Genomic DNA, 23155 nt, shown 5'->3' on the forward strand with positions numbered 1-23155 from the left:
ATCTGAAATAAAAATTAAGGAAATTAATTTATGCATACTAGAGTAAGTGAGTGATATGTGATAAGTTGTATCTAAACCAAGCATGGGGCGAATTACATTGCAATGTAATGCATTATATTACAATTACTTTGACCAAACCATGCATTATATTACAATTACAATTACATGCATTTATCAAAGTAATGCATTATATTACAATTACTTTTGCAAAGTAATGCCTTGAATTACACATTACATTTTGAAAATTTTATTAGTGAATAGAAAAATTTAACATTTTGAAAAACAACTAGAAGTCACAAAAGATTCTAGCATATGCAGTAACTGTTCCATGAATTGAATATAAGTATACATGTAAAAAGTCTATTTAATTTGACTTTTACAATTTTTAATTAATTTAACTTAATGTTGACTTTACTTTTATAAATATATATTTTTTTTTTTTTGATTTGAAACGAAATATTTAAATACTGTGAAGTACTTCCCTAATTATAAAATAAATATAGACCTTAATTAATGAACAATTGTCTAAATGGTGAAAATATTGATTGTTAAACAAACTAATTAGTGTTTTATAACGAAGTTTAATTATCTTTAATTTAAGCAAAACAAAGATATTCTTTGATCTTATGACAACAATACAGCTAGCTATGCTTTTCAAATATCAATCTTTTTATGCAGGAAAATGTATGAAATAAGATGAAATAAAGAATATATTCTAATGATTAACATATTCTTAGTTAATCAAGAAATCTTAAATTTGGTTTAGTTAAAACTCCAACAATATGTTAAAGATGTAGTATGTGAAAAAAGTAATGACATGTAATGCATGAAATTACACAACTTTTTGCTAAAGTAATGCATCATATTACAATTACATTTAATGCACAAATTGCTGCATTACACGTACATTACATACAATTACTTGGAAAAATGTAATGCATTACCATGCATTACAATTACAAATTTGCATTACCCCATGCTTGATCTAAACAAGTCTGTAGGCCTGAACTCTTGAAAGCCAAATATGAAAATTATAAACAGATATTGTTAAATGCTGAAAACCATCACATGATAAAGCTTGCTCATTTGAACCTCAACTCAAAATTTAAGAAATCCCTCATATGCAGTATCTCAAGAAAAATGTGACAAACATTTACTACTTGGCTATTATGTGTTAGAATATGTAAATAAAATGCTCCGCCGTGCACAGCTTGATACGACCGCAGAGGTCGAACCCTGAACAGTTGGGGCAAGTATGGACACAACATTCAAGATTGATACAGCACTGAATTTGGATTGTGATTAAATATTTGACACAGCATAGGTTTCTGACACAGAATGAATGTGGTCTAAGAACTTAAAAAAAATTAATTTACCTATTCAAACCATATCATTATTATTTGCTTTTATATGTAAATCAGAAATAACCAATTTCAAATGGAAAATTTTAAAGGAAAAGAAGGAAAAAAATATCCCCCCAAAAAATTGTTTGAACCCCCGTATGATTCATCACCCCCAAACTCAATCCCAGCCTTCCCTTTGTGGTATGGTACCTTGCAGTACAATTTCAGAGAGATCCATACACTTGAACACAAGTTATTGTCTGGAAACTAGAAAAATGCTTGTTTTTTGGCACCTTTTTGGCCCCAAATTCCTAAACGTTCAGTGCAATTACTCCCACACTCAAACCCAGCTTTCCCTTTGTGATATGGAACCTTGTAGTACAATTTCATAAAGATCCATACACTTACACACAAGTTATTGTCCTGAAACTAGAAAAATGCTTGTTTTTTGCGCCTTTTTGGCCCCTCATTCCTTAAATTTTGAGGCAATTAGGTAGCAATAAACAGTTAGGAAAAAATAGTAAAATTTATCATCATAAATTTTACCATCCCCTTTTCATTGCTTTCTTGCAAATAAAGCTTACTGTTTGTGTCATATATGTGCATATGTATGTGATCAGAATCTTCCATAGATTTTAATTTTTATATCCAGTAGTTAAAATGGTAAAATATAATTTCTTTTTGATGTATCCATGGCAACAATCTACATTTATTTGTTATAAAATATTGCAAAAAGGGGGGAAAAATGTCGCTATTTCCCCAAAATTTGACCAGAACTAGTATTTTAATCGCTTGGAGTAGTACCTTTCCTGAAACTGTTTACATATATCTATCAAGAAATCCAATAAAAATCATATGTCTTTCATCTCATTTTTTTGTAAAATTGCGTCAAAAACTTCGCGTAGAAAAAAAGTGTTTGTAAACATTACATTAATTTCTGGACCTATGGCCAGTCTAGCTATGAAAATATGGAGAGTCAAACAGAAAACAGCCCATAAAACATGTAAAAAATAATCTTTATGTTCTTATAAACCATCTTTGAAGGCTAAATTAGTACTCAGCTGTCTAAAAATGAATTTTATTGCACAATAACTTTCATATTTGAAAAATCCACCGGTGCCAAAATGCGAAACCAAACTCCTAACTGTGTATTGCTACATAAAATCAATCCCAGCCTTCCTTTTGTGGTATGGTACCTTGCAGTACAATTTCAGAGAGATCCATACACTTGAACACAAGTTATTGCCTGGAAACTAGAAAAATGCTTATTTTTGGTCCCTTTTTGGCCCCTTATTCCTTAACGTTTTGGGCAATTACCTCCAAACTCAATTCTAGCTTTCCCTATGTGATATGGAACCTTGTAGTACAATTTCAGAATGATCCATACACTTACACACAAGTTATTGTCATGAAACTAGAACAATGCTTGTTTTTTGTCCCTTTTTTGGCCCCTTATTCCTAAAATTTGAAGGCAATTACCCCCAAAATCAATCCCAGCATTCCCTTTATGATATGGAACCTTGTTGTACAATGTCAGAGAGATCCATACTTTAACACACAAGTTATGTCTAGAAGTTACAAAAATGCTTATTTTTGGCCCATTTTGTGCCCCTCATTCCTTAACTATTGGTACCATAACCCCAAAATTAATCCCAACCTTCCTTTTGTGGTATTGAACCTTATCCTAAAATTTCATAGAGATCCATTCACTTAAACTAAAGTTAGAGTGCGAAAACCAATGTGTCTTCGGACAATGACGCCAACGTCATACCAATATACGACCGCAAAATTTTTGCGGTCGTATAAAAAGTAAATATTTCAAGATTTTTGTCTAATATATTCAAACAATTGTCAACAAATTATTTGTGACTTTTTGTCCTATCAAATTTGTGACTTTAATTAACCCAATACACATTCAACTTTTATCAAAGATTTTATTAAAGATTTGACACAAAGCAATTCTTACATGTATTGCATAGTTTGATTTAAAATGTTATTCACTGTGAAGGAGCATGGACATTATAATAATAATATTATTATTTCTTTTTATAAAATTGATTTATCCACATAATTGTTTTTCATTTCAGTTAGATCATATAGACTATATTAGGTTACCCCTCCTCCCCTTTTAACTCTGCTTTTCCACGAAAAAAAACCATAAAATAATACTACTGAAATGATGTCATGCCTTCATACAATAACTGATTTAGATTGATTACTTATAATATGTAATCAAAAAGATCATTTGATAGAAAAAAACAAAAAAGTAGACCATTTATTACAAAAATGCCAACTCCCAAAAAGAAACTGTAAAATGCATGGTAATTATATAAATATGACATTTGTCGAAATTAGTTACTTTTAGATACTATGATGTAAAAAAAAAGATAAAGATACAAGTTCGGAGTATATAGTATTTTTATTTTTTTTTTTTTTTGGTAAATTAATATAACTAGTACATTTGGGTTCATGAGTTTTGTCTGTGATAAAATCTAATAAACTACAATGTTTAAATTCACAGCACCTTTCTAATGATGTTTATTAAACTGACAGAATTTACAAATGTATTTAACAACATGTGGTATAGGCATGGACCAGTTGTTAATTACCTGATTGGAGGGATTGCAACTACTGATTACTCAACTGTTTGATCTTTATGACTTTACAGTAAAACAGGATGTTACTTAATACTATATAAAGGTGTTAAAATCTAACTGTTTTAATTACCATGATCAAAAGGTGATACAGATTAATAGTCTTAATCAAAATTTAATTGTTTGAAAAGACAAAATGGCAACTAGATATTATTAACTTTCCCTAAACATTTCCCCCTTTATATTTCTTTTTTTTTCTTTTTTATCTCAATTTTCTGAAATACCAAATAAATAATGTTTCAATTTTACCTGGGACCAACAAATTTTACTGATTTCTATTGGATTGAGTAATTTTATTATTATTTAATTAATGGCTGCTGACAAGCATCTTTACTAATAAATATGAGTGGTAAACAGACAGAAAGTCATAGGACAAAAAGTCACAATTTTGATAGGACAAAAAGTCACAGGACAAAAAGTCACAAATACTTTGTTTATAATTGTTTAGATATATAAGAGAAGTTTTTGAAATAATTTCTTTTTATACCATATATTTATTTTACAGTTAAGAAAATTGTTTATAAAACTTGATAAATGAAGATTTACAAAATTTTACTTATGCAAAGGATATATATCTTGGCACCATGAGGCCATTTAAGTACATAGCCACTTTGACACATTGTTTTTTTTTACAATTATTAGATTATAATGGATTTTTTTAAATACATTTTGTTTACAAAGTTGCTTTATATAGAATAGTTCAAGAAAAATACAAAAATATTTTTAAAAGATATGTGTTTTCTTATTCAAAGAAAAATGATATCAAAAGTGAATTGTGACTTTTTGTCCGTGACTTTTTGTCTGTGACTTTTTGTCCTGTGACTTTCTGTCCTACATTCATATGAGTTACCCTCTTTATAATTGTATTAATTATGCGTGTCGAAGGTTTTGATTACGAATTAAAGTAATGCAAAATTGTGGATTATGTAGCCCCTTTTTTTCTCATGAAATCTTGGATTCACACCAGAGGCTGAAAATAAGCTTGGTCAATTCAGGCTGTTACACACACATATATATATATATATATATATATATATATATATATATATATATCAGTAGCAGGAGTTCGAATCCTGGCTAGGGAAGAATAAAAAATTTGTAAAAGCAAATTTACAGATCTAACATTGTTGGGCTGATGTTTAGACGAATTATATTTATCCAACGCAATCATAGGTTTGAACGTTGTTTGCAATTTAGACTTGTTTATATTTTTTCGTTTGGGCTTGTATTATATTTGCCTTCGGGTTTATATGATCCGTTCATCCTGTTTCGACTCTTTTAAAATTCAAGAGTCTATCTTAAATTGAGGTAAATTATATGGCCTTCCAAATACCGTTTCGATTCCAAACATCACTGAAGAGACATTAATTGTCGAAATCCGGATATGGTGTACAAATTTTTGCACCTCATGTTTGCGGTATACCATCTTTTCCGCAAGTTTATTGTTTTCTGTTTGGTAATAAATTATTATAAGATCAATTTTGTTACATCTGGTGATCCGTTTATTTGGCAATCGCCAATGGCAGTCAGCAGAGTTTAAGAACATCAATTGTTCGACCTGCTAGTCAAATGGGTTTTGGTAAAATATACTTTTTCACTTTTTTGGTCTTTTGGAAAATGTTGTTTCTAGACCCCTCTACACAGGCAATTTTTTCCAACGTGTGTTTAACGTTTGTGCTCATTACGTGAAAACTACGTTATTTCCACGTGTGTATCACACCGTTTAAACGTTTATATCACATGTATTTGACACACACAAGATTCTCACGTGATAATCACGTTTTAATCTGCTCACGTGATATTCACGTTTAAACGTAACGTTATTTTCACATGTAAATTTTTTAACGTGATATTAACGTGTAAATATTGTGTTAATTTCACACGTAAATTTTTAAACGTGATTTTAACGTGTAAATATTGTGTTAATTTCACATTTAGATTTTTTCACATTATTTTAACGTCTATATTTTCACATGATTGTGATGTGAATTTCATATTAATATCACATGAATAACATATGTACATGTAAGTGCAAGTTATTTTTGCAATGGCTAATTAGAAATATACATTGTGCTTTGTTATGCTCTAAATGAGTCTTCTTTTATTTCCTGTTCTATTAAATTATAAAATCTTTCTTTACTTCAAGTTGACAATGGTTTTCTTTAGAATCACAAGAGGTATATTCCGTAACAATTCTTTTTAAAAGAAATAAAACTCATTTCATGTTCTGATATCTTCTTCTCACAGTCTTGTTGTTATAATGATTTACTGCTGCAGACACTTATTTCCTCTTTTTATTCATAGAAGATGTATCACTCTGTCAATTTTCCCGGCAAACACAAGAAAAGTAGTAAGAACAAAGAAATTATAATAATAGCTTATTAATTTTGTAGTTGAATTCTACTGGTACTGAACATGCTCTAAATAGAAGATGCAAAACTACATCATATGAATGTTTTAGTTTATGATTATTTTATTCGAACAATTGACTTAAATAGGATCAGACACAAGTTTTACATCTGTATACAATAGGATAATAATATTATATTAAATTGAGTATGCATAAATTTTGCGCCTGTCCCAAGTGACTGACAGTGACCTATAGTTGTTAATGTCTGTATCATTTGGTCTCTTGGAGAGAGTGTCTCATTGGCAATCTTACCACATCCTATTTATTTTACATTTGTATTGACACTTACAATGTATATTGAAGTCTTTTGTTTTAACCAAAAGATGCCTCTACTGGTTTTGTTGTTTGTTCGGGTGCTGATTCATTGAAATATAGACGCCATTTCTTTTCATTTATTTATCTCAATCGTTTGACCGTTACAGCCAAGTTAATCAAGTATAAAATAAGTATATAATACCTGCTGCTTTTACTTCTTCTCCTTATTGAAAAAGTACATTTCCTTTGTTAATTTCTTTTTTTCCCAATGAGCTCCTCAACAATTTTCTCTGTTCATTAACTAAGAACTTGGGAACTTGCTGTATCCCTAAAAACATATCAAATTATTCAATTGATGGAAAAAAATCTTTCATTTTTATAATGGTATTATTTATTACACAATAGAAATATTACTCTTAAATATTTGTTTACATGTAGCTTATAATTAAGTTTGTAGTAATGTCATAAATGTGTAAGCTAAACATAAAATAAAAGATAGCTGTTCAAAGCTGACTGACATGATATCATCAATTAGATTTAACCCCCTGAAGTACAAATTTAGGAGAAATTACAACTGAAAATATCGTTTAACAAGAGAAGAGAATTATCCTGTCATCAAGACAAAGATTGAAGAATCCAACTAAATCCCACATCCCCACTTTTTCACCCCAATATGAAAAATCCCCCTTTTTTTTAACCTCGATATCCCACAACCCAAAAGGTGTCATTCCCCTAATGTTCACCTGTACTAATATCAGAGACAGATTTAATGCGCAGCCCCCCCCTTTTGTGGGCTTAACCTTAGGCAGTCAATGCCCCATTTTGTTGGCTTAACCTTAGGCAGTCAATGCCCCCCTTTTGTGGGATTCACCTTAGACAATCAATGCCATCCCCCACCTCCTTTTATTAAAATTTATGTCATTTATGGATCCACCACTGAATATGGAAAAAGAGTTCATAAATCGGTTTGAGTTGTGTCTTATCGAATTTGTGTTAAGGTTATTTAAATAAAATATATGTTTTAACTAAACTTTAGTGTAGCCTTAGGGTAAAAAAAATCAGAAAAAAAACTGTAATTTTATCGAACTTACCTGCACTGCATATTTTTAAAGTCACAAGTACACAGTACAGTAGACCCGAGACAGAACTTTTTTTTACTTCTACAGTTCCGTCATTGTACACAGACTCTCAGTCTGTCAGTTTCATATGGACTGTTATAACATTGACAAGGAGATTGCTTGCCAAAAATAACCGCGGGAAATACCGCACACCTTGAAAAATTTCGGAATCGGTGTGTAACCCAGAAGCGGAATCAATTTCTTAACATTGTTTTGTTATCCAGCTGGTAGCTTGATATAATTTAAATATTTAATTTAATTAATTATTTGAATATTTAAACATGAAATACAATCGGTAAATTCAGTTTAAATGAGAATTGATGTGCTTCGTCTCTCAGAGAATTGTCCCGTACGGTTCACAGACAGAAACGAGCGTCTCAGACGACACATTTGGACGACACCAATTTTGACACCACAGTAGTGGCAATGGAAAGTAATGCAGCTACTCTTGAAGATATAACAGGTATATTTTATTTCACAACCCCGTTATGAAGGTATGTGTACAATAGTTAATTAAAACGTACCATTCCCTGAACAAATACAGTCTTCATGAAACACTTGACTGCCTGAAATTTGAAAATTGGAAAAACCTGTCATAAACTTTTAAATTCCTTTAAATTTAAATCATTTAGGGCCTATGGTTTGTGACTTGTGAGTCCTTTTTCATTAAAATTTTACTGTCCTGACAACATTTATACATGCCTGGGCCGTATGATTTTTATGAGTTAATCATGAAGACCAAATGATCACACTAATACTAATAGTAATACCCAACTTTTGAAAGAAATTACCACAGGCACAGGCACTAGCATTTTGTATATAATTTTATCTCTGTAAAAAATAAATATCTTCTTTTAAGTTTTAAACTGAATTTTACTGTGCGTATTGCTGTGTGTTTCTTTATTCTATTTTGGCTAGAGGTATAGGGGGAGGGGTGAGATCTCACAAAACATGTTTAACCCCACCGCATTTTTTTGCCTCTCCTAAGTCAGGAGCCTCTTACCTTTGTTAGTCTTGTATGTTTTTAAATTTTAGTTCATTTATATGTTTTGGAGTTAAGTGTGACGTCCATTTTCACTGAATTACTCAATTAGTACACATTATTATGGAGGGGCCAGCTGAGGCCCACCTCGGGGTGCGGGATTCTCTGGCTTCGTTTAAGACCCATTGATGGCCTTCGGCTGTTATCTGCTCTTTGTTGGGTTGTTGTCTCTTTGACATATTCCCCATTTCCATTCTCAATTTTACTCAGACTGACTCAGAGACATCATATATAATGTCTCTAATTTACTTCCCTAGTATAAAAGAGAACTAAAGTTAGTATTTATAGAAAAATTATTTTATATTTATATATCTATTCAAAATAAAATTATGAAAAGAAAAGTAGAGATTATTGGGTTTTTTTTTTAATGTCAGAATATCATGGATAAAGCCAGAGGATTCTGAATATCTGGCAAAAACTCAAAAACATGAGGAACGAACATCCTTAGACATAAATATATGTGGGTTTTGATTTTTACAAGACTTCAATAAATAAATAGGGGCTTTTTAACATTCAGCTGCAGGTACTGAGGACCTACATGTATTGATCACTTACACTTATCTGTCTGGAGTGGTATATAAACTTCACATGTCTCATAGACATACACCACATAACTCATTTTATTTCACCAGTTAAATATATGTCAAGATTGTTCATGATCATAGAATGACACTTGAGTTAATTATCAGGCAATTACCTTTCATTGTTCCACTTATTAATATTTACCACACAATTTTGGTAGTTCACTGTAATGTTCCCAATTTAAAGTTTGACAGACTATGACAATAACTGTATGTGTAAAAAAAATACTTAAAATTTATGCATTTCTTTTTTCTATATGACAGATAATAAGCAGGGCATGAACGAAGTATGGAGGATCTGTTTGAAAATTCCAGACATGAGAAAGAAAATGACAGGGAGAGATGTCCAGTTCAACGTTACCAGGACAATTCAGCAAAGTTCCAACAGATATGTATGCACTATTTCCATTCTATGAAATGTAATGCATTTAACAAAACAGTGTGCTTTAAAAAGAACAACATGCCTTTTGGTTTGCAGCATATGTGCAGAGGAAGAATAGATATAATTTGTTGTACATTAATGCTACATATGATATTTAAGTAACTTTGCAGAACAAAATGTTCTGAATGTTAGCATTAAATATTTGCCACTGGACAACTGAAGGACGTTATGTAATGCATACAAAAATTGATAAGTCAAATGTAAAAGGTGATAAGAATCGAATAATCATTTAAATGTGTAACTATATATACGGTACACATATATATACAAATGTACCTAAGAAGTGACTAAACAACATGAACAAAAGATATATCTTGGAGCTATTCAGGAATTATCTAACAGGGTCTTTTTTTACACCAACCACCCGTAATATAAAAATTTATTTTACTTAATGAAGTATGTTTCTAAAGAAATTCTAAGGAAATTACAACCACCCCAATATAATATGACTACTTGGCATGACATCAGATGCAACTCATTCATTTGTCATTGTTACCTTTAAAAAAATAAAAATAAAAAATGACTTATAAAATCATGTCTGATTCTACAACATTTCATTTTATACTTTAAACAAATTTGATATGAATTTGGAGGGCTTGTAATCGTGCAGTCCTATCGCAGCTGTTTATTAAATTTTTAACACACTGTACAATTAGATTGCATAATTGGAATCATTATACCACAAAAACTACTGTTAATGCTAATAATAAAAAAAAAAAAAAACTAATGGACATTTATTGATTCATTGATGTCTTTATTTTCTCATAATTGAGATATTGAATGATTAATGTTTAGCGCCACTTTTAACACTATGGTGCTATTTTGTGGCATCCAGTTTTTATTGATGGAGGAAGCTGGAGAGAACCATGACCTTTGGTAGGAAAACTGACAATCCTAGTCAATTAAGATTGGGAGTTAAGTTCACTTGCCACATGCGGGATTTGAACTCACAACCTTAGTGTTGACTGGCTAGTGATACAGAAGTTCAACTACTTAGACTACTCGTCCAAGTTGGCTCCATATAATCGAGATATAATAAATATATATATAAAAAATTAATTAAATATCACACAACAAAAGGAATGTAAAATAAAGAAAGAAAAAAAGAAAGTTTTATACATACACACAAAGAAATATTTAAGTCACTCAGCATAAAATCCCTATGCAATGATGTTAATCTTTAATGATAACATGTTACATGTATATACTGTTCATATTATTAACATTACTAAAGATGATTATGTGACATTTGTTTGTCAGTCAGTAGAAGGAGGCATAATATGTGGACTAAAGTTCATGTTCATGTACATTTATTTGAATATTTATTTTTCCAGAAAAAATCTGAATTTGAGGCAAATATATACTGTCATGTATATATATAAGATGGATAAAGGACATGATACTTTAGCAGTGCTTCAGAGAATCACATTTGGCTACAGAAGTTTGTAGTATTTTGGTTGTAATCAAGTTATTAAGCTGAAGGTAATTTAATAGTTAAACAAGAAATGTTTCCTATTCAAGTATACTAAAATAAAGTTTGATGTTTAGGTCAGAATATGATAAAAATCTTTTTATGCGCCCGTTTACGGGACGTATTATGGTATACCGTTGTCCGTCTTTCCGTCCGTCCGTCTGTCGTCAACATGTGGGACATTAACTCAAAAACGCTTTAACCAATTTGCATAAAACTTTGGTGAATTGATTATATCTATTGATGTAAGCTCCCTTTAGAATTTTATAAATTTTATTTGTTTATAGTCTGACAACAGATTTACTAAGTATTGCGCAACAGCATAGTGTATTGCACAACAGCAAGAAATCTTTAATTGAATATAAATTCAATTCATATAACCAATTTCAAGTTCTTTGACTACATTTATTTAGAAACCTATAATATGTCAAATATTTAATTACAATCCAAATTCAGACCTGTATCAAGCTTGAATATTGTTTCCATTTTTGCCCCAACTGTTCAGGGTTGGACCTCTGCGGGCGTATCCAGCTGCGCTCAGCGAAGCAGTTTATTTTTTTTTTGTCTCCCTTTCGATTTACTTACGTATTTTCTGGCTATTTTTTTTTTTGTAAAGTACTGGTAAAAGTCAAAATTTGTTTGGTAAAGCACCATTTAAGTTCAGAACATGTTGTATATAGTATATTAATAATTTAGATAAAATAAAAATAAAAAATACAATTATTTTATCTATCTACCCTATCTTTCTGCCAGGAGACAGCAAATAAGTGTATACATTTTTTGGCTTTATTGTTCAAAAATGATGTTACAAAACATAACCAAATATTGATTAAATCCTTCATACTGCAGGTTATCTCTATACTTGCATGCCTGAAATTAAGATTATAATCTCATCAAACATTACTTTTCAAGTAGATAATAATATATTGTCAATTATATTATACATGTTATAATAATTGAATATTAGAGTTTCAGTAATTCATATATTGTCTTATTGACAGCTCATTCAAATTAAAATATAAAGTTATGAGGGTCCGGTAATTGTAGATTTGACCATGTTGACAGAAACAATAGCTTAAAAGATTTTGACATAAAAATTGAACAGTAATCTGAAACTGATGCCCAGAACCTTGAGGAATATCTAGAATTTCATTTTGTTTATAAAAACTGTATACTATACTTTTTGATAGCCCTTAGTAAAACATTTTCTTGGCTTATTTTCATTTTATGAACTATTTGAGTATTTCTTAATTCATTGACCCAGATTTAAATAGAAGGCTCAAAGGAGTGAGATCTAAAAAAAATCTTTTAAGACTTCCAGATGTATGTATGCCTTTCTTCTCGTTATTGCTTTGTTTGATCCTGTTCCTAAGCACATATTGACATAATGATGTTATTTTTTTTTAATTTACAGCTTCATAGTAAAACAGATCTAGGCTACACCTTCACTATTCAAGTCAGACTTTAAAAGGAAGCCTTTTTTGTTGATAGCTGAACATGTAAGTAAATACATTAATATCTTATTTGTATATTGTACAAATTAAACAAAGGAAGAATAATTAAGAAATAATTCGCCTTTTTCAGATTTTAAAGGATTATGGGTAATCTTATTGTTCGTACACCAAAATGAAAATAACATTACCTCATTGGTTGAATTTCTATTGTTTAGAACTTTTTAAACCAATCACAACGTTTTAGTGTACGCTTTCGAAAATATTACCCAGAACAGAATGCATTTATTTAGATTATGAAAGGGCGAATTAAACTGGTGATAATAGAAATATTAAAATGAGGAGATGAGGTATGATATTGCCAATGAGACAACTATCCACCAAAGTTCAGTGAAAGTGGATGTAAGCAATAATGGGCAACCATAGAGCCTTTAACAATGAGAAAAATCCATAATGTATAGTCCGCTATATTTAAAGTTCAGTCTTTGGTTAAAGTTTTTTTTTATTTATCAATATATGAAACCTTCATCATGGATTATCATGTTGATGCAATTAAATGACATTTGAATAGTAGATTTTAATAATCGAGAGGGGTAGAAGATACCAATGGGATATATTCAAACTCAAAGGTCGATTTACAAACTGACAAACGCCATAAAACAAAACAAAAAACGACTAAAAGACAAGCAACTGCATACACAAAGTAGAAAACTAAAGACTGAGCACCACAACGGCACTAAAAATCTTGGTGATCTCAGATAATGCAGAAGGGTTAGCTAATCCTGCTCCACATGTGAAACCTATCGTGTTATTCCAAAAAAATATCTTTGCCAAGTTATACTAAGTCATTAGGCATCAGGCAACTAGCAGATTGGTTATTGACTCTTAATCTAAAACTAAGATATCACCATATTCATCAACCATCAGTAATGTAAATTTTTAACCATTAATCAATAAATCTTGACCTAATGTGAAGTTTTGAAATTTGCAAATTTTTAATGAAAAGGATAGACAAGACAGTACCAGTAAAAACAACACAGACATTGAAAAATTAAGAAACATAAAGAACAAAATTTTGTCATCTCTTTTTCATTATTTTTGTCTTGCCTTGAAAAAGCTAGATCTAGGGGTGCTGTTTCAACAATGTATAAGTTTGTGATTAGGTCATTTTAAGGGAAATTGAGATATAATGAATATATATATATATATATATATATATATACAAAATTTATTAGATATCACACAACAACAATGAAATACTAAAGTCACTTAGCATATAAGTTTGTGATTAGATGTAAGAAGATGTGGTATGAGTGCCAATGAGACAAATCTCCATGAAAGTCACAATTTGTAAAAGTAAACCATTATAGGTCAAAGTATGGTCTTTAACACAGAGCCTTGGCTCACACCGAACAGCAATCTATAAAGGGCCCCAAAAATGTTTGTCAGTTTAAGGGGAACCTTTAGTGATGGGCCAATGATATTTGGTATTCAGTTGTATTAGTATTGGCACATCACATTTCCATGGAGATTATTTGGCCCTGTACATTCAGTCATGTTTTTTTTATGCCCCCGCAACTGAAAGTTGGGGGGCATATTGTTTTACCCCTGTCCGTCCGTCCGTCCGTCCCATTATGGGTATATAGTTCATCCGCATAACTCCTCCTACAGTTTGAATCCTAGGAAGTTTTCACTTTGCTGTCTGTTTGTACATATATTGAAGGTGTGCATGTGGTTAGGGTTTTGATTTTTATTAATATTTGCTCTTTTGGGAGAAAGTTGAACTTTGTCAATTTTTGGAGTATTAACTTTCATAAGAGGAGCATTTCGAGATAACTCCTCCTACAGTTTGAATACTAGGAATTTTTCACTTTTCTGGCTACATTGAAGGTGTGCATGTGGTCAGGGTTTTGATTTTGATTTTTTTTTTTTATAATGAATTTTCTTTATTGTAACAAATAGACTAGCACAACATGTATGAACAAAGGTATACAGAATGACATATTCACACAAAGGAAGTATTAAATAATTAAAAAATTAGGGTTGTAAACTATAGATATATTGAGAATTTTATCACATTGTTGTTTACAAAGCAAAAGCAACACTCATATTAGAAGTAAAATAAAGCTTTCATTATGTATGCTTAAATAAGATAATATTATAACAGTAAATACAATTCTTTTTTTTATCCTTTCAGATGAAGAAACTTTCAAAAGAGTGGAGCATTTAGAAGACGGAACAATCAAATATTATTTGCTACTATTTCAGTAACTTTTCAAATGTTAACTGTTTAGAATATTCTTAAATATATATATAATTGAATTTAATGTGGAAAGTGTTTTGTTTTTTTTTTAACATTTGGTAACATATGCCTCTGTTAGGGACAATTTTTTAATCATAAGCTGATTATTTTTAGATTTGTCATGGTAAACCTGCAAGGGACACAACTCTTGTAGAATGAACATTGTAAAATAGCTAGTCTGTATTGAATTGTTGTTTGGTATACATTTGGTTTTGCATTATTTGTTGTGCAATTTCGAATTCGACTTCTTTTCAAACATTGTATAAATTTAAAATGTAGCTGACTTTGACATTGGTATTCATACTTTTAGATTTTTTATGAATTGTCAAACAAACGCGATTATAAAGCAAGAATTTCAAACAAACAAAAAAAGAAATACTAACAGGAAGATTCGAAAGGTTTCAAACATGTAGAAATAGTCTCATGGTTTAAATAAGATTTGGATTTATATATATATATATATATATATATATATATAAGTTTTAATGGATGCTAAACATCCAGCCACAAATATTACATACATATTCAGGATGATAACAGGTTAATAAAACATGCATATGAGGTAACTGATAATCAATATAAGACAATTTATTGATGTATAACTCACTTTTACAGTACTTTTACCATAAAGAACCAGAGAAACATCTTCAAATAGAGATGACCAAGAACAAAAAATGATATGTCAATGAGTGCAACAAAGACAATATTTCATTTTTCCTAGTGGCTGCTTCACATAAAAGTCTTGTTGTATTATCACGTTTATATCACGTGGCTTTATATTAAACGTGAATATCACGTTGTATTATCACGTTGATATTATGTGGATTTATATACAACGTGAATATCACGTGTGACGAACGTTTATTTCACGTTGTGCTCACAACGTGAATATGACGTTTCTGCTCGTTTCACGTTGTACTCACGTGGTGTGGGCAACGTGAAAATCACATGATTCCCATGTTAAAATCACGTTGGAAAAAATTGCCTGTGATACCAAGACTTTTGTTTTGCATGCAGACGTATAAAAATTACGGTTTTTATCCAACGCAATCATAGGTTTGAACGTTGTTTTCAATTTAGACTTGTATATATTCAAACCTTATTGATTGCGTTGGATAAAAACAGCAAATTTTATACATGTGCATGCAAAACAAATTTCTATATATATATATATATATATATATATATGCACAAATGCACAAAGAAGCTTTTGAAAATAGGAATTTGTTTCATTTTGCTCCTTTCTATGCTTAGATATTCTCTATTCTTTATATACATGTTTATGTTTCCCATTATTCTCTGTTATTATATATGTTTCTATTTATCCTTTATTACATTTGTATTTATATATGTTTCTATTAATTCTCTATTCTTTTTATATATATTTCTCTATTTATTCTCCATTCTTTATACATGTTTCATTATTCTTTATATATGTTTCTCTCTATTCTCTATTCTGTATATATATATGTTTCCCATTATTCTCTATTCTTTGTACATGTATACTTTTCTATTCTTTATATATATGTTTCCCCTCATACTCTATTCTTTATATTTTTTGCCTATATTTCTCTATTTTGTTATAATTGTTTGCCCTATGAAATACACTTTTTGTCCATTATTCTCTATACTGTACATTCTTATACACAGGCAATTTTTTCCAACGTGATTTTAACATGGGAATCATGTGATTTTCACGTTGCCCACACCACGTGAGTACAACGTGAAACGAGCAGAAACGTAATATTCACGTTGTGAGCACAACGTGAAATAAACGTTCGTCACACGTGATATTCACGTTGTATATAAATCCACATAATATCAACGTGATAATACAACGTGATATTCACGTTTAATATAAAGCCACGTGATATAAACGTGATAATACAACAAGACTTTTATGTGAAGCAGCCACTAGGAAAAATGAAATATTGTCTTTGTTGCACTCATTGACATATCATTTTTTGTTCTTGGTCATCTCTATTTGAAGATGTTTCTCTGGTTCTTTATGGTAAAAGTACTGTAAAAGTGAGTTATACATCAATAAATTGTCTTATATTGATTATCAGTTACCTCATATGCATGTTTTATTAACCTGTTATCATCCTGAATATGTATGTAATATTTGTGGCTGGATGTTTAGCATCCATTAAAACTTATATATATATATATATATATATATATAAATCCAAATCTTATTTAAACCATGAGACTATTTCTACATGTTTGAAACCTTTCGAATCTTCCTGTTAGTATTTCTTTTTTTGTTTGTTTGAAATTCTTGCTTTATAATCGCGTTTGTTTAACAATTCATAAAAAATCTAAAAGTATGAATACCAATGTCAAAGTCAGCTACATTTTAAATTTATACAATGTTTGAAAAGAAGTCGAATTCGAAATTGCACAACAAATAATGCAAAACCAAATGTATACCAAACAACAATTCAATACAGACTAGCTATTTTACAATGTTCATTCTACAAGAGTTGTGTCCCTTGCAGGTTTACCATGACAAATCTAAAAATAATCAGCTTATGATTAAAAAATTGTCCCTAACAGAGGCATATGTTACCAAATGTTAAAAAAAAACAAAACACTTTCCACATTAAATTCAATTATATATATATTTAAGAATATTCTAAACAGTTAACATTTGAAAAGTTACTGAAATAGTAGCAAATAATATTTGATTGTTCCGTCTTCTAAATGCTCCACTCTTTTGAAAGTTTCTTCATCTGAAAGGATAAAAAAAAGAATTTTATTTACTGTTATAATATTATCTTATTTAAGCATACATAATGAAAGCTTTATACTACTTCTAATATGAGTGTTGCTTTTGCTTTGTAAACAACAATGTGATAAAATTCTCAATATATCTATAGTTTACAACCCTAATTTTTTAATTATTTAATACTTCCTTTGTGTGAATATGTCATTCTGTATACCTTTGTTCATACATGTTGTGCTAGTCTATTTGTTACAATAAAGAAAACTCATTATAAAAAAATCAAAATCAAAATCAAAACCCTGACCACATGCACACCTTCAATGTAGCCAGAAAAGTGAAAAATTCCTAGCATTCAAACTGTAGGAGGAGTTATCTGGAAATGCTCCTCTTATGAAAGTTAATACTCCAAAAATTGACAAAGTTCAACTTTCTCCCAAAAGAGCAAATATTAATAAAAATCAAAACCCTAACCACATGCACACCTTCAATATATGTACAAACAGACAGCAAAGTGAAAACTTCCTAGGATTCAAACTGTAGGAGGAGTTATGCGGATTAACTATATACCCATAATGGGACGGACGGACGGACGGACAGGGGTAAAACAATATGCCCCCCAACTTTCAGTTGCGGGGGCATAAAAAAAACATGACTGAATGTACAGGGCCAAATAATCTCCATGGAAATGTGATGTGCCAATACTAATACAACTGAATACCAAATATCATTGGCCCATCACTAAAGGTTCCCCTTAAACTGACAAACATTTTTGGGGCCCTTTATAGATTGCTGTTCGGTGTGAGCCAAGGCTCTGTGTTAAAGACCATACTTTGACCTATAATGGTTTACTTTTACAAATTGTGACTTTCATGGAGATTTTTCTCATTGGCACTCATACCACATCTTCTTACATCTAAACACAAACTTATATGCTAAGTGACTTTAGTATTTCATTGTTGTTGTGTGATATCTAATAAATTTTGTATATATATATATATATATATATATATATATTCATTATATCTCAATTTCCCTTAAAATGACCTAATCACAAACTTATACATTGTTGAAACAGCACCCCTAGATCTAGCTTTTTCAAGGCAAGACAAAAATAATGAAAAAGAGAAGACAAAATTTTGTTCTTTATGTTTCTAAATTTTTCAATGTCTGTGTTGTTTTTACTGGTACTGTCTTGTCTATCCTTTTCATTAAAAATTTGCAAATTTCAAAACTTCACATTAGGTCAAGATTTATTGATTAATGGTTAAAAATTTACATTACTGATGGTTGATGAATATGGTGATATCTTAGTTTTAGATTAAGAGTCAATAACCAATCTGCTAGTTGCCTGATGCCTAATGACTTAGTATAACTTGGCAAAGATATTTTTTTGGAATAACACGATAGGTTTCACATGTGGAGCAGGATTAGCTAACCCTTCTGCATTATCTGAGATCACCAAGATTTTTAGTGCCGTTGTGGTGCTCAGTCTTTAGTTTTCTACATTGTGTATGCAGTTGCTTGTCTTTTAGTCGTTTTTTGTTTTGTTTTATGGCGTTTGTCAGTTTGTAAATCGACCTTTGAGTTTGAATATATCCCATTGGTATCTTCTACCCCTCTCGATTATTAAAATCTACTATTCAAATGTCATTTAATTGCATCAACATGATAATCCATGATGAAGGTTTCATATATTGATAAATAAAAAAAAACTTTAACCAAAGACTGAACTTTAAATATAGCGGACTATACATTATGGATTTTTCTCATTGTTAAAGGCTCTATGGTTGCCCATTATTGCTTACATCCACTTTCACTGAACTTTGGTGGATAGTTGTCTCATTGGCAATATCATACCTCATCTCCTCATTTTAATATTTCTATTATCACCAGTTTAATTCGCCCTTTCATAATCTAAATAAATGCATTCTGTTCTGGGTAATATTTTCGAAAGCGTACACCAAAACGTTGTGATTGGTTTAAAAAGTTCTAAACAATAGAAATTCAACCAATGAGGTAATGTTATTTTCATTTTGGTGTACGAACAATAAGATTACCCATAATCCTTTAAATTCTGAAAAAGGCGAATTATTTCTTAATTATTCTTCCTTTGTTTAATTTGTACAATATACAAATAAGATATTAATGTATTTACTTATATGTTCAGCTATCAACAAAAAAGGCTTCCTTTTAAAGTCTGACTTGAATAGTGAAGGTGTAGCCTAGATCTGTTTTACTATGAAGCTGTAAATTAAAAAAAAATAACATCATTATGTCAATATGTGCTTAGGAACAGGATCAAACAAAGCAATAACGAGAAGAAAGGCATACATACATCTGGAAGTCTTAAAAGATTTTTTTTAGATCTCAATCCTTTGAGCCTTCTATTTAAATCTGGGTCAATGAATTAAGAAATACTCAAATAGTTCATAAAATGAAAATAAGCCAAGAAAATGTTTTACTAAGGGCTATCAAAAAGTATAGTATACAGTTTTTATAAACAAAATGAAATTCTAGATATTCCTCAAGGTTCTGAGCATCAGTTTCAGATTACTGTTCAATTTTTATGTCAAAATCTTTTAAGCTATTGTTTCTGTCAACATGGTCAAATCTACAATTACCGGACCCTCATAACTTTATATTTTAATTTGAATGAGCTGTCAATAAGACAATATATGAATTACTGAAACTCTAATATTCAATTATTATAATATAATTGACAATATATTATTATCTACTTGAAAAGTAATGTTTGATGAGATTATAATCTTAATTTCAGGCATGCAAGTATAGAGATAACCTGCAGTATGAAGGATTTAATCAATATTTGGTTATGTTTTGTAACATCATTTTTGAACAATAAAGCCAAAAAATGTATACACTTATTTGCTGTCTCCTGGCAGAAAGATAGGGTAGATAGATAAAATAATTGTATTTTTTATTTTTATTTTATCTAAATTATTAATATACTATATACAACATGTTCTGAACTTAAATGGTGCTTTACCAAACAAATTTTGACTTTTACCAGTACTTTACAAACAAAAAAAGCCAGAAAATACGTAAGTAAATCGAAAGGGAGACAAAAAAAATAAACTGCTTCGCTGAGCGCAGCTGGATACGCCCGCAGAGGTCCAACCCTGAACAGTTGGGGCAAAAATGGAAACAATATTCAAGCTTGATACAGGTCTGAATTTGGATTGTAATTAAATATTTGACATATTATAGGTTTCTAAATAAATGTAGTCAAAGAACTTGAAATTGGTTATATGAATTGAATTTATATTCAATTAAAGATTTCTTGCTGTTGTGCAATACACTATGCTGTTGCGCAATACTTAGTAAATCTGTTGTCAGACTATAAACAAATAAAATTTATAAAATTCTAAAGGGAGCTTACATCAATAGATATAATCAATTCACCAAAGTTTTATGCAAATTGGTTAAAGCGTTTTTGAGTTAATGTCCGACATGTTGACGACAGACGGACGGACGGAAAGACGGACAACGGTATACCATAATACGTCCCGTAAACGGGCGTATAAAAAGAACTTTATCATATTCTGACCTAAACATCAAACTTTATTTTAGTATACTTGAATAGGAAACATTTCTTGTTTAACTATTAAATTACCTTCAGCTTAATAACTTGATTACAACCAAAATACTACAAACTTCTGTAGCCAAATGTGATTCTCTGAAGCACTGCTAAAGTATCATGTCCTTTATCCATCTTATATATATACATGACAGTATATATTTGCCTCAAATTCAGATTTTTTCTGGAAAAATAAATATTCAAATAAATGTACATGAACATGAACTTTAGTCCACATATTATGCCTCCTTCTACTGACTGACAAACAAATGTCACATAATCATCTTTAGTAATGTTAATAATATGAACAGTATATACATGTAACATGTTATCATTAAAGATTAACATCATTGCATAGGGATTTTATGCTGAGTGACTTAAATATTTCTTTGTGTGTATGTATAAAACTTTCTTTTTTTCTTTCTTTATTTTACATTCCTTTTGTTGTGTGATATTTAATTAATTTTGTATATATATATGTATTATATCTCGATTATATGGGGCCAACTTGGACGAGTAGTCTAAGTAGTTGAACTTCTGTATCACTAGCCAGTCAACACTAAGGTTGTGAGTTCAAATCCCGCATGTGGCAAGTGAACTTAACTCCAAATCTTAATTGACTAGGATTGTCAGTTTTCCTACCAAAGGTCATGGTTCTCTCCAGCTTCCTCCATCAATAAAAACTGGATGCCACAAAATAGCACCATAGTGTTAAAAGTGGCGCTAAACATTAATCATTCAATATCTCAATTATGAGAAAATAAAGACATCAATGAATCAATAAATGTCCATTAGTTTTTTTTTTTTTTTATTATTAGCATTAACAGTAGTTTTTTTGGTATAATGATTCCAATTATGCAATCTAATTGTACAGTGTGTTAAAAATTTAATAAACAGCTGCGATAGGCTGCACGATTACAAGCCCTCCAAATTCATATCAAATTTGTTTAAAGTATAAAATGAAATGTTGTAGAATCAGACATGATTTTATAAGTCATTTTTTATTTTTATTTTTTTAAAGGTAACAATGACAAATGAATGAGTTGCATCTGATGTCATGCCAAGTAGTCATATTATATTGGGGTGGTTGTAATTTCCTTAGAATTTCTTTAGAAACATACTTCATTAAGTAAAATAAATTTTTATATTACGGGTGGTTGGTGTAAAAAAAGACCCTGTTAGATAATTCCTGAATAGCTCCAAGATATATCTTTTGTTCATGTTGTTTAGTCACTTCTTAGGTACATTTGTATATATATGTGTACCGTATATATAGTTACACATTTAAATGATTCTTCGATTCTTATCACCTTTTACATTTGACTTATCAATTTTTGTATGCATTACATAACGTCCTTCAGTTGTCCAGTGGCAAATATTTAATGCTAACATTCAGAACATTTTGTTCTGCAAAGTTACTTAAATATCATATGTAGCATTAATGTACAACAAATTATATCTATTCTTCCTCTGCACATATGCTGCAAGCCAAAAGGCATGTTGTTCTTTTTAAAGCACACTGTTTTGTTAAATGCATTACATTTCATAGAATGGAAATAATGCATACATATCTGTTGGAACTTTGCTGAATTGTCCTGGTAACGTTGAACTGGACATCTCTCCCTGTCATTTTCTTTCTCATGTCTGGAATTTTCAAACAGATCCTCCATACTTCGTTCATGCCCTGCTTATTATATGTCATATAGAAAAAAGAAATGCATAAATTTTAAGTATTTTTTTTACACATACAGTTATTGTCA

At 30.2% G+C, this 23155-nt stretch overlaps 3 long non-coding RNA genes across 3 annotated transcripts in view; 2 read left to right on the plus strand and 1 right to left on the minus strand.

Annotated features, from left to right (window-relative positions):
* Positions 1–23155, plus strand: part of LOC127713072 (uncharacterized) — a 261787-nt gene that overhangs the window by 160928 nt on the left and 77704 nt on the right. The window lies entirely within an intron of this gene.
* On the plus strand, positions 8143–15023 carry LOC127713067 (uncharacterized). The gene is made up of 5 exons (XR_007987444.1): positions 8143–8243; positions 9668–9795; positions 11180–11327; positions 12731–12815; positions 14965–15023. It is a non-coding gene; the product is annotated as an uncharacterized LOC127713067 (long non-coding RNA).
* On the minus strand, positions 19887–23084 carry LOC127713068 (uncharacterized). Its single transcript, XR_007987445.1, has 3 exons — positions 22963–23084; positions 21432–21579; positions 19887–20041 (listed from the first exon to the last, which is right to left on the minus strand). It is a non-coding gene; the product is annotated as an uncharacterized LOC127713068 (long non-coding RNA).

The sequence above is a fragment of the Mytilus californianus genome, unplaced genomic scaffold, assembly GCF_021869535.1.
Source record: "Mytilus californianus isolate M0D057914Y unplaced genomic scaffold, xbMytCali1.0.p SCAF_8, whole genome shotgun sequence".
In the NCBI taxonomy this organism is placed as follows: Eukaryota; Metazoa; Mollusca; class Bivalvia; order Mytilida; family Mytilidae; genus Mytilus; species Mytilus californianus.